This window comes from Grampus griseus (assembly GCF_964374135.1).
Source record: "Grampus griseus genome assembly, chromosome: 4".
Classification (NCBI taxonomy): domain Eukaryota; kingdom Metazoa; phylum Chordata; class Mammalia; order Artiodactyla; family Delphinidae; genus Grampus; species Grampus griseus.
This window is the reverse complement of record NC_138997.1, coordinates 47,674,491-47,693,151: the sequence shown is the minus strand read 5'-3', so window position 1 is coordinate 47,693,151 and position 18,661 is coordinate 47,674,491. Positions and strand designations below refer to the sequence as shown.

The window sequence follows — 18,661 nt, the reverse complement described above, 5'->3', positions numbered from 1 at the left end:
TACAATAACACAGTCAATCCTCACAACAGCCTTTAGAGTTGGATAATATTATTTTACCCAAAATTAGTTTACACAATATTAACTTTTCTCTGTTTTAGATAGTGAGGTTACTAAGTATAAAATGTAGTTTGAAGAATGAAATATGCTTTGGAGCTCCATGCAACTCTATTAGTATTTGTCTTATAAAGTGTTTCTCTCGCTCTAGACTGTGAACTCTTCAAGGACAAAAACTAGATCTTTGTATTCCCAGTTTTTGCCTGGTTTATAGAAAACATAAAATATATATATTCTAAAGTGAATCTATCTTCCTCCATGGATGAAAATCAGTACCGTGTTCAGTGCAGAAATTAATTTTATTTAAGATTTCAGTGGCTACAAAAGAATGAACTAAGTGTATCTTTGTCATCCACAATACATATTTTCACACTTGAAGATCACAGTTTTATTGTAATTACCAAGATCATTCATCAGTTTGTATTGAGTAACAACTCAATAGAGATAGTTACATGGAGTGCTGTAGACTGCTGTTTTTGGACCTCTGCTGCCATTTCAGTGTTTTCATCACCTTCTGCTGAGTCCACCGAATCAACCGCAACATAGTCCATTCTTTTCATCTGGTGTTGCTCTTCACTCAAGTCCTCTGTCCACGTAATTAACAGAATCAAATGTATAAAAATTTGGACCAGATATTAGACCATAGAAATAACTGGGGACCAGGCCACAATCTTCAGAGCCTTGTTAAGTGGCCACTAACATGGCTGAAGTGAGATACACTATTTGCTCATCAGAGAACTGCAAGCAATGTCATAGAATGCATACTAGCAAAAAGTCCTTATATATAATTCTTTTCTGCATTAAGACATCAAAGAAAATGAACCCCAAAGAATGTTTAAAGTCATTATAATAAATCTGTCGGAAAACTAAAAATCTCCTTTAGCACAGTATTTCATGAAATCAATGAATTGCCTTCAGACATTTCAGGGAAGAGTCAGGGGTTAAATGACTTTTGCACAATACATTTATTTTCTTGATTATATGAATGCTTTTAAAATAGGACTTTTACATAATTTTAAAATATTCATATGTAAGTGGTTTGTGGTCTAGAGTATTTCGCCTTCTGAGTCATCATTTTATTGGCTTATGGAAATGCTATGGTTGTTCAGGAATGTGTTTTTATATTCCAACAGGGACATGGAGTAGTTTGAAAAGCCCATAATTTCCTTTAAATTTTACTCTCCAGTAATACAAGATGACACTTATTTAAAGATGCAACTACCTATGCTAATGGTTACTAATAAACATGTCCTTGGAAATAATCATGCAACCTTTTTTAGAGAGCAATTTTGATTGCTGTTTGCAGGAACTGTTAATGTTTTTATCTCTTTAACTGTTTTAAGGGCCTTACATAACTTTTAAATAAATGTTAGTCAAATATTGATTTCAACACTATAATAGAAAGATTGAGGATGCTGGGAGTGATATTATATAACATATCTGTTACACAGTGTATGTTAGAATGCTCCAAAATTAATGCATCACCCTCCTGAGAACTTCAAAAGAAGCAGCTAAGTAGGTAGGAAGGAATAGTACACATTATAGAGCATCAGTTTCACTTTCTAAAGTGAACGCTCAGAGATAATGGAATTAGACAGCCCTACACATTTGAGCAAAGGATTATGATTTATAGGACATGACTGGTGGCAAGTCGAGTTGACTGTTAAGTTTATAAGTATATTAATAAAGACAATATCATATTGAATATAAACACCAGTTTCCTGGCAATCTAAAAATACAAATCCAACTACTAATAAATAAGGAGAAGAAAAAAGTAAAATACCGAGGGTAAGCCAAAGGTAGGTTAATGACATACTCTGGAAGGAAGATGTGTACATCTATTCTGTGAAGAAAAATATGGTGTAGCGTCTTAGCCAGGCAGAAGCTTAAAGAGAGGTCATATATTCTGCAAAGTCTTCTTTTGGAAGAATATTCATCACCTGTTCTCGATAATATAGTTATTCTTTCCTGTTAAGTAAATAAACAAAAGAACTTGCATGAAATCTCTGAAAGAACTATTGTATCATTTTACTGATTACCATTTATCGGTGGATGTAGAGCTAATAAGACATTCTCAGTATTGACAGGTAAATACCCATGAAGAAGCATATAATCCTTTTTTTTAATTGAGTACCTTAAAAATTGCTATTGTAAAATAGCTTGGAAATTAAAAACAGTGTAAAGATAATCTAGTAAATAGTTGTTCCCCTTTGGGAACTAAAAAATTACTACTGTAGTTGAAGCCCCTGTGGACTCTCCCTGATTGCACCTCCAGAGGTAACCCTTATTTTGAATTTGATGATGAAAGGTATACAATCACATGGAAGTTCTTTCTGTTGGACAAACATGGTGACCTATAGAGCTACTCCAATATTCAATGCTTTGAACCTGGCGACTGGCAGTAGAAATTTGCAAAATAGAAAAAATGTTCAGAGAGAATTAGGATAATGAGCTTTGGCTTGTTCAAAGTGAAAATCTAGTAATGTTCTGATAAAACAGAGAATAACAAATGAAAATAGCTGCTCAAATAGCCAGACGTTTCTTTGAGATCAAGTCAATCTCAGTCCCATTCTCCTGATCTTGTTTACAACCTCTTTCCCCCATTATTCCAGCTGCCCCTCAAAAGGAACAAAACCTCTTAGGTGGAGAGCCGAGGGGCACATACCTTCAATTCTGTCTCTACTTTCTCCCTTCCCATTGCTTTCCCACAATATCAATCACTTTGTTCTTTGTAATAAAATACAAAAACTTCTTCATATTGTGGCTTTAAACTAAGCTTAAATGTGCTGTCTATAAATTTATAAATAGTCAGTCCCTTACATGTTTTTATAAGATAAGAAATATTGTCAAATAATAATTACATGTTTTTATCTGCTGTCAGTAAAGTGATAAGTTTCTGAAGAATATAAATGCACAGACTCTGCGCTAGTGTAGCCCACGTTTTTTGAGACATGAAAGAGATCAAATAGTAACAACCCTAAGTAATGCTTTGAGGGGGTGTTTAATGGTAACCCACAGAAAGAATGTGACACTGTGAAATGAAGATGTGCTTCCAGCTTGTACTCCAAATAGGAATTGACACTTACTGTTGGCATTCCTTACATTGTCACACAATGCTGAGAATTCTCCCTGGGGCAGAGGCCTCCTTCTCCAAAGAGAACACAGAGAGCTTGTGTTAGAGAAAGAGATGCAAAATCACAACTGTTTTCCAAGATAATAGGCATTGTGCAGTATTTTGCAGATCATACTGAAGGACAGCAAAACCTTCAAAGGATATGGAATAAAGACAACTCAATAATTGAAGTTTGATTTTTTAAAAATAAATGTGTAAGCTCTAGTATAAGAATTATCATGGTTTAATAATATGGGGTCCAAAACAGGAAATAGACATTTCTGCAAAGACATTGTGGGACAGAAGCAACTCAGAACGTTCAGAAAAGGATCAAATAATGGCCATTATAAATGGTGCTAGAATATATATGCAGATCGGGAAACAAAGGGTAGCAGTAGTACCGACCTCTCTAACCACCATGCTCAGCTACCCACTTGCAGGTTTTGTGCTTCCGGAACTCATGATGCTAAACTCTGACAACTCAAAGGTTCTGCTTCCAAGGAGAAACATGTTGGTACCAAGGCACAAAAATTGTGTTCCACTGAATCTAAAACTACAACGGCTGCCTGGTCACTTTGGGCTTGTGGACCAGCAGATAAATAGAGGGGTTACCTTCCTGATTGAAATAATTGACCCTGATTATCATGAGGAGTTAGGACACTTATGGGGACTTGTGGTGTCTCTATGCCATGGGAAAATGGGAAATGGGCAATTTCAAAAACTGGCCAGATAAGGCAAAGGCAACCAAAAGCTCAAACCCCTCAGGGATGAAGGTCTAGTTTCCTCCACCAGGTAAGCAAATGAAATCAGCTCAATTTCAGACCAAGGATAATGAAAATCTAGAATGAATGTGAAGGAAGGAGATGACTAATATCAATAATTACCTAGGACCAGGGGCAGTCATGGGGAGTGTAGCTTATTCCAATAAGACTCAGTTGACTAAGTGAACTCAGTTTGGAGCTCCACTGCATCTGAGTAGTACAAGAGGCAGCCTTCAACATGCATTTATTGTTCTCCACATCACATACCCCTGAAAGTTCTTCTGATTTCAGTCACAACAGTGGGGAAGAGTTCTATACAATAATCTCAGCTGCACCTTGCACTGGTAGCTTCCCACCTCAAGAGCAGGCATCTTTCTGCATTCTGCTTTCACAGCTTTCCCCAAGGTAGTGGGAGTGTGCCTGACTAGTGCGCAAGAAGAGCTACAAGTAGGGGGTAGGAGTTAATGCCCCTGAGGGCTATCCTCAACCACTGGGTGAGGAGAACTGATGTTACATACTCCAGACTCCACGCCTTTAAGGGAGAATATTCTAGGAGGCATTCTGTCTACTTCCTGGAAGTTCCAGGGGAATGGAGACCCTCCCTGTTGCCCATAGCAGCAATTCAGTGAGGCATACTTACTTACACTGGCTTTCCACCATTCCCTGTTCCACTTCTCTACTTCCTTATTCTGGTGTCCTGGATCCCTTCATAGATGAACTACCAGCACCCAAGGCCTCGTCTCAGATTCTGATTTCAGGAAAACAAAAATTATGGCAATCCATTTTTTTTTAAAAAAAAAGAGAGAGATGGAAAAAAAATCTTTTGTCTACAGAAATACATCTCTTTCTGGGAGTTCTGTGGATTGTAAAAATATTTAGCTTTCCATTACCCAGTTATCCACATTAAAGTTCTTTGGTTTGCCTTTCTTTGATCCTATGTTGTCTTCTCTTTTTGGAAATAGCCAGTTACCCCCAGACACTGATCCTAGTTTGGTCACAGGATGGTGATAGTGCAGCCCCCGATGTTCTGTCCCTCACCTCCCCTGATTTTATGTTACAGTGAACAAAGCTGAGACACCAGCATACTTCTGGGCTATGTTTTACACTTGCTCAAGAGGTTACAGTACTGATGTATTTTTCCCAAGTGGCCTGATCTCACAGTCCCTGTGGTTAGTTGTGTTTGTATGTATTTGGCAATGAATCTAAACATCTAAGTGTGGTCTGCCTTTAGAAAACACTGGACTGTTGAGTCAGAGGGCCTTGATTCCTTTTTATGATTCTATTTATTATGTTGAGAAACCTCCTACCCTCTCTGGGCCGTTTTTCCATCTGTAATGGAGCTACCCAGCTCTTACCTGTATCTCAGACTAAAAGAAACAGAATTAATAGTAGTTCTAGGAGCCTCTTAGAAGCTTAAATTAGAAATGGCCCTAATTCCACCGCACTTTCCTGTGTTTAAAATCAAAAGTGTTTCTATTAGTTGTTTTAATTTGATGTGGTTGGAAATATACTTTGGCTACAAAAGAAGTAAGAGTGATCTTTCATCCTTCTATTAACAGTTGAATTCTGATGCAGGGAGATTAAATTATTTATAACTGAGAGAAACAAAATCATTTAAAATACTGAATAGCATGTTAGCTCTTTACACGGCTTTCTGAACCTCATCCTGACCAAATCAACACCAGATTGCTTTCTAACAGCAAGGATGCATTCCTTTGGATAAAACAATGCATCAACCTACAGGACATTTCTAGGAAGTGAAGCATAGTATTCAAGAGTGCACTGTTAGGGCTTCCCTGGTGGCGCAGTGGTTGAGAATCTGTCTGCTAATGCAGGGGACACGGGTTCGAGCCCTGGTCTGGGAGGATCCCACATGCCGTGGAGCAACCAGGCCCGTGAGCCACAACTACTGAGCCTGCGCGTCTGGAGCCTGTGCTCTGCAACAACAGAGGCCGCGATAGTGAGAGGCCCACGAACCGCGATGAAAAGTAGCCCCCGCTTGCCACACTAGAGAAAGCCCTCGCACAGAAACGAAGACCCAACACGGCAAAAATTAATTAATTAATAAACTCCTACCCCCAACATCTTCTTAACAATAAAAAAAAAAAGAGTGCACGGTTAGAACATACATATAAACCTCTCCAGCACTAAAGCTCTGCGTATGAAAATATAGAGTGGGCAAGAGAGTAGACGTGTGGAAGCAAAGGATTTTACGTGTTGGAAAAGTTCCTTTCCTGTCATTTTACTCTCAGCAAGGGAGTGTGCGTGTGGGGTGGGAGACGGCTTCTGTTTGTGCATTGTTAAGTTGTTCTTAAGAGGTAGTCTGCAGGGAGTTTCCTGGTGGTGTAGTGGTTAAGAATCCACCTGCCAATGCAGGGGACACGGGTTCGAGCCCTGGTCGGGGAAGATCTCACATGCCGTGGAGCAGCTAAGCCTGTGTGCCACAACTACTGAGACCACGTGCTACAACTACTGAAGCTCATGCTAGCGCCCGTGCTCCGCAACCACCGTAACGAGAAGCTGGCGCACCACAATTAAGAGTAGCCCCCACCCCCCGCTCGCCGCAACTAGAGAAAACCCGCGCGCAGCAATGAAGACCCACCGCAGCCAAAAATTAAAAAAAAAAGAGGTAGTCTGCAATGAAAATTAACCCCCATGTATTTTTCTATTAGAGATGGCTTTTAGTTCTGCAGATTCTTTAAAGCTCGTTGATAAAGGCTATGGCCCGTTCAGTTATCTTAGGATCAAGCACTATAACCACATCAGTGACTTATTTTATCTGCAACACTGAGGCGGGGGTGGAAATGGGGAAGGGTGGTGGCAGGGGTTATCTTTATTTGGAAGGAGAGGCAGAGGCTCTGGAGAGCAGGCTCTGGTTTGCCGGAGAGCTCTGACAAAGTTCTAGGTGCCAAGATGCAAGGAGAAGGAGGAAGCAAAAAGGCTTGGGAATGAAGGTAGGAAGGTGACAAAAAGAAAAATTGTTTAACAATCATGCCTTGGTAATTTTGCCTAGTGAACTTACAATATGTCCAGGTTAGTACGAAGGCAACAAAACTCCTCCCTATCAACTCATCCCAGTTTTCCCCGTCGAGTTTGGTCCCCACCTGCAAAAAGAGAGAAAGAGGTTAATTAAAAAGAGCTGTAAAAATAAAACTCTATATATTACGACGCACGCACACACACGAGTGTTTAAGCATATCCCTCTTCCCATCCTTAATTACCAGTATATTAAAAACATTAGGATACATATCCCCAAATATTAATCTTTTGTAATTATCATGCAATACATTAAGAAATGCACAGAAGAAATTGATGGTTCAGAACAAATGGGGATAATACTTATAAAATTGTTGTTAAAATTGGATGAAATATGCAACAGAGTGCCTGATGTGTGTGTATACTTTATATAGCTAGTTATGCTAATCTTTGTTCCAATTTTTAAATTGGTCTTCAAAAGTGTAATTTAATTTTTGGTAAGTTTCAAAAGATTATGTATGAATATTGCATTTGAATCCATCTTGAAATGTTTTAGGAGTACAGTTTTTTTTCTTGATTTGCTTTTAATTTAATACAATGCACCATGAAGAATGAATTTGCATTGTTTTCTTTTTTTTTTTAATTGGAGTATAGTTGTTTTACAATGTTGTGTTAGTTTCTACTGTACAGTGAAGTAGAGTTCCCTGTGCTATACAGCAGGATCTTATTAATTATCTATTACAAGTACATTCTTGATGAAAGTGGCCATGTCTTAACACATTTATCTTGGGAAACAAGCGCTGAACAGCTTTCTCTAAAGTGTAGGAAGAATATCAAACGTGTGTCCTCCATCTGGTGTTACAAATGCTGCCTAAGGTCTTGGTATTGATGGCTACCTGCAAGCCCTTGCCATAAGGCAAGTAAAAATAGAATTTTAACAATTCACATAAAACATTTAGTTGGAAATTCTGGGCATACAGTGAGTCACGTTTGATTACGAATTGTAATTTATCTACACTATAATTAGACTGTCTAAATTATCTTCTTACTTACAAAGACAGATGCAGGAAAGACGTCTGTAGATTACTAAGTTCAACAATTTTATCTTATTTCTGCTTCTTTTCCTGAGATAAAAATCAAATATGTAGTAGAGTGTGCACATCAAGTCAAGTCTCTCTCAGTTACTTTGAAAAGTCTATGAGCTCACTCAAAAAATATAATTTTCTGTATTTTTGGCTAAAGTGTATACTCAGGAGACCTTACTAAATTCCAGGCTGCAGTCTTCCAAGCAATGCTGGGCTGCTCCTAGTGCTGACCCCCTCTTGCTCTGCAAAAACAAACCAACCAACATGGAAGATGGTGTGTCAGTTAGAGCTGGGTTTTGAAGCTCAGTTCAGAATCAGCTAGAAAATGTCAGCAGGGATGTGTTTGGATCTTTCCATTGAAGATTAAATTAATTCTTTCCTTTATCCGATGGTATCATGAGCGAAAGCAGTGATGGTAATAAAAGGTACTATTATGTCCTTACTGTGCTCCAAGCCGAATATTCAGCAATTTACACACACATTCAATTCTCACAAAAACCTCCATGAAAAAAGTTTGATAATCTTGAAGTGACTTATCCAAGCTACTCCACTATTAAGTTAAACTGGAATACCAAACTTCTGACTCTTATGCTAAGACTCGTAACCACTATACTACAATATGGTAGTTCTTAAATGCTCAGTCCCATGGTATTAATTCTTTTTTTTTTTTTTTTTTTTTTTTGCGGTACGCGGGCCTCTCCCTGTTGTGGCCTCCCGCTATTGTGGCCTCTCGCGTTGCGGAGCACAGGCTCCGGACGCGCAGGCTCAGCGGCCATGGCCCACGGGCCCAGCCGCTCCGCTGCATGTGGGATCTTCCCAGACCGGGGCACGAACCCGTGTCCCCTGCATCGGCAGGCGGACTCTCAATCACTGCGCCACCAGGGAAGCCCCGGTATTAATTCTTTTACCATTTATTCAAGTATTATCTACCAGTTGCAATCAATTGCCAAGCATTTCTTCTAGAATTACATTACCTAGCCTGGAAAGCATTTTTCACTGCCTGGAAGGAAGGTTTTGAGACTTCAAGGATTTGGAAATAAGAGGAAGAAGTAATGAATTAGTCATGATCTTATAAAACATTTAATCTGAGGCTTTTCTGATAGGATCTTATATGATTTACAGTTTTCTCTCTGTTTCAGGTAGAAGAAAATAAAGAGGAAATGGTTCTGAAACTGCTTTACAAGTGTTCAGATAAAAAGAATAATTGCTAACTAACCAATTTATAACAGGAAAAAGGTAAAGATTAGAGATTTTTCTCAACCAAGCACACTAGGCCATATACTACTTGAAGTGTTCAATGTCAAGGATGATATATTAACCACTTTTATTGAGACTAACCTTGAAAAAAATCATCTAGACGCATTTAACAACCTTCTTGCCCATTTCAAACATATAAGGCTTGCTTTTCTATCTTCTTCCAGACAATGGACAATTGATTATTAGGTGGACCACCTACACTTTGGATTATTATTACCACGGATTTTTGCTGCAATATCTTCTTGCTGTTTGATTCATGTTCCATGAACGCAGAGCCATGAAGGGTATGGATTTGGGGCCACCTTGTGACAGATTTAGAAAAAGTCCTTGAGACCGAACCCTGGGATCGGAATCTTGGTTTCTATTACTAAATTGTTACCTTTCAACACATATATTTTGCAAAAGGGTTTCGTATGGTAATGGCTGATTTTTACTAATGAAAGGATGATTACCAGTGTTATGCTATAGTCAGTTACACATATTGACTTGTTTCTATGTGCCAGCCACTGCCATAAGCCATCTACATATATTATATCATTTTATGCTCACAACAATCGTATGAAGTAAGCGCCGTCGTATCTCCATCTTACAGCTGATGCAACTGAGGTTTAGAGAGAATAAACAATTTGCGTAAGTTCTTGCGGAGAGCAAGAGAGATCTTAGGAAGCCTCAAAATGCTCTGGCTGAAGATGTGGGAAAAAAAGTTGTACTGTATGAAAGTGCAAAAATGACATAAAAATATTAAGAGGTAAATCAACATAGTACCCTTTAGGAACGTTTTAAAGCTTCAAATTGCATTTAATTAGCATATTTTGGATTACAGGCTCTGTATTTATAAATGCACAAAATAACAGAAAAATGCAAAAATCCTGGAAGAAAACCAAAGAACTGATAATATTATGAATAAACTCAACAGAATAGAAATTAAAAAGCATAAATAATTACATGTCCTATACTTATACCCCTATGATCCTATTTTTGCCCTTCCTGTCATGCTAAAAGATGATTTGTGTGTCTATGTGTGTGTGTGTGTGTCTGTGTGTGTGTGAAACAAAGGAGCACATATTTTCTAGTTAAAATTAGTACTAAATACTCTTGAATTCTATTTTCAGTGTACTGGAATTGTCATTGAATCATGTGTCCTATATTTTTTCTTCAGGAATTGCAGACAACATCTTCAAAAGTAGAATTATTAATTTCCCCCTATGTTGTCTGAACTTCCTATCTCCAGCGATGGCAGTAGACATGGAATTCCACTGCTCAGATGCCCCTTCAGAAAAGAACTTGCTGTTTCTGTTGTAGGGAGCTGCTTTGACCAAGGTCGTGGCCTTCCTGGAGCAGCCTGCATCCAGTAGCTCACTGAGAGTGCAAAGGTGGGTCATTTCAGTTCTAGGTGGGATGACAGTATTTGCTCTGGGGCTTGCCCGGCTGAGTTATCTAAGTCTATGTAAGGTTTGCAAAGCAATTTGACTATTCTCCTCTGCCCAATTCCACTTCCTCACACTTCTTTTCTTAGGTTTTGATCTTTAATAAATGTCTTGAACTCCAAAATCATCTCAGAATTTGCCTCCTGTTTTTTTTTAATTGTGATAAAAAGCACATGACATCAAATTTACTACCTTAACCATGTTTAAGTGTACCTTACAGTAGTGTTAACTGTATGTGTTTTGCTGTTCAATAGATCTCCAAAACTTTTTCATCAGAATCTGCTTCCTGAAAAGTCAGTCTGTGATCACACTTTCTCTACTGATCTAAATCTTTTTCGGATGTTTTGAAGTGCAGCTCTTCTTTCTTGGTAATACCCTGACCAGTTTTGCAATATGAAATTGTGAGATTGAAAGATGGCAGAAACCACCGAATGCAGAGTATTTGCAATGATCACACCTCATTTTTTTAAAATGTGGTCTGTGAATGTTTTTCATTCACATTCTTTTTTCTAGCCCACATGAGAAGTAGATAGGAATTGGAAGGCTTTCTCCTGAGAAGTTGTAAGCAGACAGCTAAAGGTATTTTTTATTGAGAGGCCAAAAGCAATGTGGCAGGTATCTAACAAAGTTTTTACATAAAGTTTTCAGTCCTGAGAATCACATTTGGAGTTTTAGAGTTAATTGTGTTCACTCAAAATTCGAGTTTTAGAGTTAATTGTGTTTACTCAAAATTGATGTCACATCAAAACTCCATGCTTCGGTGTCTCTATCTATAAAATGAGAAGGCTAGGTTATTCACAGTGGTTTTCAATCCTATTGTGATAATTTAAAGATGGCTGAGAATTTTTTGCTACTCCTTCCATTGAAAGGTAGAATCTAATTGCCCTCCTCTGAAACTGAGTTGATATTAGTGACTTGCTTAACACATAGGATGTGGTACAAGTGATATGACATGACTTTTGAGCTAGAACAGATAAAGGCTTGCAGCTTCACCTTAATCCCTAGGACCACTCTTCCTGGGAGTCTCTGAACAGACCAGTGTTTTCCCGGGGACTTGAGAGGTAAGATTGGAGGGAGAGATTACAAGTGGCAGGAGGGTGATGAAACTTTTGAGGGTTAATGGATATATTTATTACCAAGATGAATGGTTTCTGGTAATGCAACAATCTGGTTTCATAGACATACATGTATATCAAAGATCATCAAATTATATGTTTTAAATATGTGCAGTTTTTGTAGGAAAAGTATGCCTCATCAAAGCTGGAGAAAGAGAGAGAGAGAGATTGATTAGCTCAGAGAATTTCCTCAGATGCCAGAAAGTCTGGTCCAGAGGACCCATAGCTGGAAAAAAAAACTCACCTGAATTCCACAACAGAATGAGGCTGACAAAGAAAATACAGCTCTTCCTTATTGGACAGGGACACCACAGATTGCATCATTGACCCCTGGACTCCTAAAAAGTGATTGCTTTCATGAAAGTGTTTGTTTCTGGTGCTGCATCTGAAAAGGAAGGCATCAGCTGCCTCTGCTACCACCCAATTCCAGAGTTAAGCTAGCTCTTCCCGGTGAGTTTCAACACAGACCATCTTCTCTTTAGGTACTGAATCCTACTGGGACTTCTCAGATAAGCCCAGAAGCATCTATTAAAATTCATAAAAATCTTTTTGAAAGGGAAAAAGTGGTTTCTTTCTTATTTTTAACAGCTTTTGGTACCTGGTATTATCATCTTGCAATCTAACTGTGAAACCCTGGCTTCACAACAAGCTGAACAGTTCATAACAGGGTATGGAAACTAAGTATTTGTCAGCCAGCCTTAGCTGACCAATAGAAGTATGGACACCCACAGTCAGCCACATTTTTTCCCAGGATTCTTTTGCACTATGACAACTTGAAAGGTATTCTCATGATGAGATACCGTAATAATTATATTGGTCAACTGTTCATTAATAGATGTTCTTAGACCATTGGTCTCTACCAAAAATGATTCTCCAAGATTGTTTAATAGCCTTCAGTTACTCAATGTTACCGTTTCTTGCTTCCCATATATATATATATATATCCAGTATTCTTTCCATCTAGAGAATATACCTCAACCCTAGCACAACTCTTCCCCTCTAGTTTATCCTTCTATTTCCCAATTACTTGAGCTTCTCTTAAATAAAAGCTATTTAGATCCAACTCATGGGGTTTTCTATAATGATGCCCAGGAGAGAAAAGGAGTATGCTTTGTTTTTTTCCCCATCTCTATATTCTATGACATAATTAGTTTTAATTGGCATGCTGTGGCACTAATATACCTGGACTTTAAAGAGAATAAAAATAGTCTTGTCAATGCCCCTTCTTCCTACTATAAATTTTAGATCTATATGACCAGAGTAACCAAGTCTATCTCTTTCTTTAATCCTACAATTTATTCAAGGAATTTTATCTTCTCCAAAGTATACCTTGTTTTGGAGACCTCAAAACTTCTACCAGGGACATTATCACACTCCCAATTGCAAGTTCTAGCTTCTAGCCTCAGGATAATACAATCTTTTTAAAAGTGCTTTGAAAGTAGGTATTCATAGGCACTTACTTACAGATTAGTTCCGATGACCCCCTTCTTACCGCCTTGGACAGTTCCCCTGAAACCCAGTACACCTCACTCTCCATCAGCTATAGCCTGTCTATATATCCAGATGCTCTGTTGCAGATAGAAAGTAATTTAGAAAGCTACTTCATCATCTCCAAAGTGGTTATATAACGTTACACTCCCCTTTGGGCAATGTATGAGTTCCCATTTCTCCATATACTAATGCTCAGAGTTATTCGATATATTATTTTTTAGTACTTCATTGTGGTTTAATTTGCATTTCCATGATGGGCAATGAGCTTTAACATCTTCTCACATGCATATTGGCTTACATTAAGTTTTACTTCCCTGTGAATTGCCAATATTTGTTCTCCCACATTTTGTAGTAGATTGTCTTTTTCTTCTTGCTTTGTTATCGTTATTAACTGAATAAGCTGAAAACTCATTGTGGAAAAATGAAATTTTCATAGTGTTTTAAATTAACCTGTTGGAGACACATTTCAGACGTACTCAAAGTATCTCTGACTGTACTAAGTCTTAACAGATATACTTTTCAATCTGCTTTACCTTTATTCACAGTTTCCAGTCTTTCTCCTAACTGTTGCACCAAACTACTCCCATCAACTCTAATATGCCTTGATATACATGTAGTTCTATATATATGTATGTCTGTAGATATATAAGAATACTTGGGGCTTCCCTGGTGGCGCAATGGTTGAGAGTCTGCCTGCTGATGCAGGGGACACGGGTTCCTGCCCCGGTCCGGGAGGATCCCACATGACACGGAGCGACTGGGCCCATGAGCCATGGCCGCTGAGCCTGCGAGTCCGGAGCCTGTGCTCCGCAACGGGAGAGGCCACAGCAGTGAGAGACCCGCGTACCGCACAAAAAAAAAAAAAAAAAAAAAAATGATAATAAAAAAATAAAACTTGATGTTGACAAATGACATTTATCTGAATAAAATAATGACAACCTATGGTAGAGAATAAATAATTTTGACCAATAAACAATGACACTGAACACAATGTCAAGTGAATCCTTGCTATTTTGTGTTTCAATATAATGAAACTATTATAGGGGTACTGCTCTAAAACAAGAGTCTCATGGTTCAAGCTATAACTGAGTAAAAATGAAAGCAGGATAAGCAGGGTACCAGCAGAGAAAAGATGAGAGCAGCAGCGTCAAAAGCTCTCTAATGGAACATCATTAAGAATCTAAAAGAAATATAAATGTTCTTCTAGGCCATTATATTATCCTACTAATATTTTTTCTTTATAATTGTCTATATTACCTTTGGTTAACCCTACAATCTAAGTACATATGTTATATTATATTTGAACTAAGTTACATTTGAAAATAATATTTTATATGACTATTTAAAAACTTAAAGAATTTTTACACGTCCTCACAATTCTCTTGTGTGATACAAAGTGGCATATTCTTATCCCACTTTAGAAATTCAGGAGAAACTAAACACAGTGGTTGGTTTCCAGCCCTGCAGAGCATTGAAAGCTACTGTCTCAGTCTGGTTATCCCTAAAAGCTGTCACTCAGGTATGGATTCAAGTATCAATAGTTTATTTTGGAAGTGATCCCAGTAAACAAGAGCGGTGGGTGAGGGGGATAATAGCAAAGGAAAGAGAAGGCAACGAATAAAGTGTCAGTTACTGCTGTGGGTTAATTGGAACTTCACTGGAAACCACGTACAGCATGTTTCAGAGTTATCCCACCTGAGGAGTGAGGGAGCTGGGCTATTTACACACTACTCTAGTGAGTCATTAGTTAAAGGCTGCTTCCAGGGGCATTAATTTCCCAATATTTCCAGCCTTTGGTTCTGCTGTTACAGCGGACTCCAGTGGCCAGAGAAAGCCCTGAAGGACTAAATACAGTGAGTACTGAAGTAGTGAGGATAGGGTGATATGGGTGGGGATTGAACAGAATTGGCTAGAGCTCTGATTTTATTTACTTGAATTTCATGAGCATATTCACTGAGAAATTTTTGGAAACCATGGAAGAATTATCCTTTAATTTTTTTATCATTTTTTCCTCATTCCTCAAAGCTATCAACAGCAAACAATGAATTAAGAGTAAAGGAACTTAGACTTGCCTGGTGGCGCAGTGGTTAAGAATCCTCCTGCCAATGGAGGGGACACGAGTTCGAGCCCTGGTCTGGGAAGATCCCACATGCCTCAGGGCAACTAAGCCTGTGCGCCACAACTACTGAGTCTGCGTGCCACAACTACTGAAGCCCGTGCGCCTAGAGCCGGTGCTCCGCAACAGAGAAGCCACCGCAATGAGAAGCCCGTGCACCGCAACAAAGAGTAGCCTCCGCTCCCTGTAACTAGAAAGTCCACGCGCAGCAACGAAGACCCAACACAGCCAAAAATATATAAATAAGATAATTAATTTTTTTAAAAGGGTAAAGGAATTTTTTGTTGTGCTTTTTTCTTTATTTTGAGAAATAAATAGTTTTAGGTTTACTGATTTGCTCTACATTTTCAGTTATTAAAAAAGCAAAATTGCTATTGCTGCTATTTTTTTCCTATTATTGAAGAGGCAAATACATGAAAGAAAACTTTTAAGCAGCAGCAAAAAAAGGGGGGGTGGAGTTAGTAAGGTTCCATCAGGTAATTGAGGAGCTGAGTTTTCTGAATTTTCCTTAGTTGCATGATAAAGAATTTTAATTGAGAAAAATCAGCTCACCTCCTCAAAACTATCTGTATAACTGTCTGCACCCACTTTTGCTGAAGGTCTAGGCAGAGATACAGGTCTTTGTGAATGAGCTTAAAAAAAAAAGATTTGGAGGATGAATTATTTACCTGGTTTAGATATTCCTTTGTTATTGAAATCACGGTCCTTTGAGTTCAGCGGTGAACTGAAATGGTGCCAACAGGATTTCTTCACAATTTTCTGGAAGCCACGGCAGCACTTCACTTACATTGCCAAAGGCCATTGGACCCAGCAGTCACAGGGAAAGGAATTCCCGGATTACCCGGAGTCAGATCGCTAGGGTTAGCCAGCATGCACCTAGAGTTGCTTTGATCACACTAATTCCCAATTCAAACTTAATAATTATTTCAGAAATTTTGTCCTGCTTCTCCAATTACTTTAACTCTACAGGATGGAGGTTAACCTGCTCCCCAGGCTGTGTTTTGGAATCTGCTTATATCAAATAAATGAAACTACTGCTCTAGGATTCAGAAGTAAGGCAACACTGGAGCCAAAACTAAACAGACATCAGTACCACATTAAGTGTCATCAGGACAGAGATATTTCTCATTTTTGTTTACCACTGAACACCCAGCACCTAGATATTCTACATTTGCAGATGCAAAATAACTCAGCACTTCTAAATACATGATTTCTCAACTTTTATAGTGTGATCTATTCTGAGTCATTCTTCATTCTTTGATACATTTTGGATAGAAAGGAGTGGAATGTGTCATCACCCACTGGCACTGAAACACTGCACTCATACTTGACACAATGGAAGCAGTGAAAACAATAAGGGAACAGGTACCGGTTTCATTAAAAGTCATAACTCTGCTACATACTCTTTAAACCCTAATATGATGATTTCGAGGTCCACAAAAAAAGTCTTAATTTTAAGAAACAGATTGCTACAAATAAAAGATTACTTTTTGGCCAGGCCTTGACATCCATTTCCTTTTTTAAAAAACGATTTTCACTGACTACTTTGAATAACTTTCTATATGAAGATTAATATTTGTAGTTTTCAAAATTAATGTTGAACCTCCATATGACAATTTTTCTTCTACTTGATTTTGCAGAATCCTCTGTGACACCATAATGGTATTTACAGGAGGTCAGCTATGATCTCATCAACAAAGAAATCACCTTTAGAAAGAATTAATAGAAGCATATACTATTTCACAGAGATGTGTTATGTTTAAGAAAAATTCTTTAATGCTAATAAAAGAAAAAATTCAAGTGCAGAAACCACATGTTAAAAACAAGATATTATTTGTTATAGAACAGGATCTCAGAAGGGTCTAGGATCCATCATGGGGTCTTCAAAACAGATAGGAAATGATAGTTGTCTGAACCTTTGTTAACAGAATGCTAAGTAAAAATATATGGGTTACCTGGTTTGATGTTAATGGACAATATTTATCAACTCTGGCTCCCAGTGGAATATAATATAAATTATAAATGGATTTAGGTATATATAGTGATACATAGGTCTATAAAATTCAACTAATATTCAGACATATATTTTTAGCAACCAAATGCTTATATCAATTCAAATATTACACCTTCCTTAGAAGAATAGAGATACAGCCTAAATATGTCAAAATCTAATTCAATCAGAGCTGACTTGTACATTAAGCATAGTAGACACAGTGCCTAGGGCCCACAATAATTTTAGGGTCCTTTGAAAATATTTTGATTTCTTTTAAAATCAAAAAAGAAACAAAGATTTAGAGTCAAAAAAAGTGTTATTTTTTTCTCACAACAGAAAAAGGTGAAATTTTTTGGACCCACAAAAATCTACTAAATTTTCCCTGAAGCAGAAAAAAAGGTGAAGTATTTAAAGTTATGTCAAAAGCAATTTTTAATATTGATATTATGATGGGAGAACCCCACAAAGGTAAAATTGTCTAGGGTCCATGGAAGTCATTTTGCAGCCCTGTCAACGTTAAAAGAATTTTTTTTGTTTGTTTGAATAAAAATAAATGTTTGTTCTTAAAGCAATTTTGATCAGATTTAAAGCCCCTTGCTTTCTGAGGATCATAGTTATACAAAAGAAAGCTCTGGTGATCAGAAGAATGTGCCTACCTTCACACGGTGCTACAGAAAGCATGGAACTGCCAAGAAAGCAATAGAGCTATGGTCAGCTTGGAAGTCATGTTTACCCTGGATCCTTTCTTTCCAGTGTCCTGCAGCCCCAGACACTGGTGTGCTTGGCTGTCTCTGAGGAATTGTGTTGGTTGGAGTGCTCCTGAGGTTTTTTATATTATTGCAACACTAAAGGTGTGTGGGACCTCATCTTTGCACTATGTCACTGGAAATCACACAAAATCCAGTATGTCCCCCTGCACTTTGAAACTAACCCAAACAAACACTCCTAGGTCTCAAAAAATTTTCAGCTTGCTTAAAGTTTAACTGATTTGGTATAAAACTATTTTGTTTAATGTACATGTCTTAATCTGTTAGGGCTGCTGTAACAAAAATACCATAGGCTGGGTGGCTTAAACAAGAAACATTTATTTCTCAGAGTTCTGGAGGCTGGGAAGTCTGAGACCAAGGTGCCAGCAGATTGGGTGTCTGGTGAGAACCCACTTCCTGGTTATAGGCAGCCTTCTTCTCACTGTGTCCTCATATGGCAGAATGGGTGAGAGAGTCTCTAGGGTCTCTTTTATAAGGGTTCTACAGGCATACCTCATTTTATTGTGT

General features: G+C 38.1%; 1 long non-coding RNA gene across 3 annotated transcripts; it reads right to left on the bottom strand.

Annotated features, from left to right (window-relative positions):
- Positions 1-349: 349 nt before the first annotated feature.
- LOC309821836 lies at positions 350-18,178 on the bottom strand. 3 transcript variants are annotated; one of them, XR_014296659.1, is made up of 7 exons: positions 18,044-18,178; positions 16,063-16,176; positions 6,950-7,031; positions 4,568-4,675; positions 3,141-3,202; positions 1,871-2,022; positions 350-640 (listed from the first exon to the last, which is right to left on the bottom strand). It is a non-coding gene; the product is annotated as an uncharacterized lncRNA (long non-coding RNA). The 3 variants fall into 3 exon arrangements; XR_014296660.1 differs by having other exon boundaries at positions 16,063-16,153; positions 18,044-18,172; XR_014296661.1 differs by lacking the exons at positions 16,063-16,176; positions 18,044-18,178 and adding an exon at positions 7,957-8,030.
- Between the last annotated feature and the right edge of the window lie 483 nt (positions 18,179-18,661).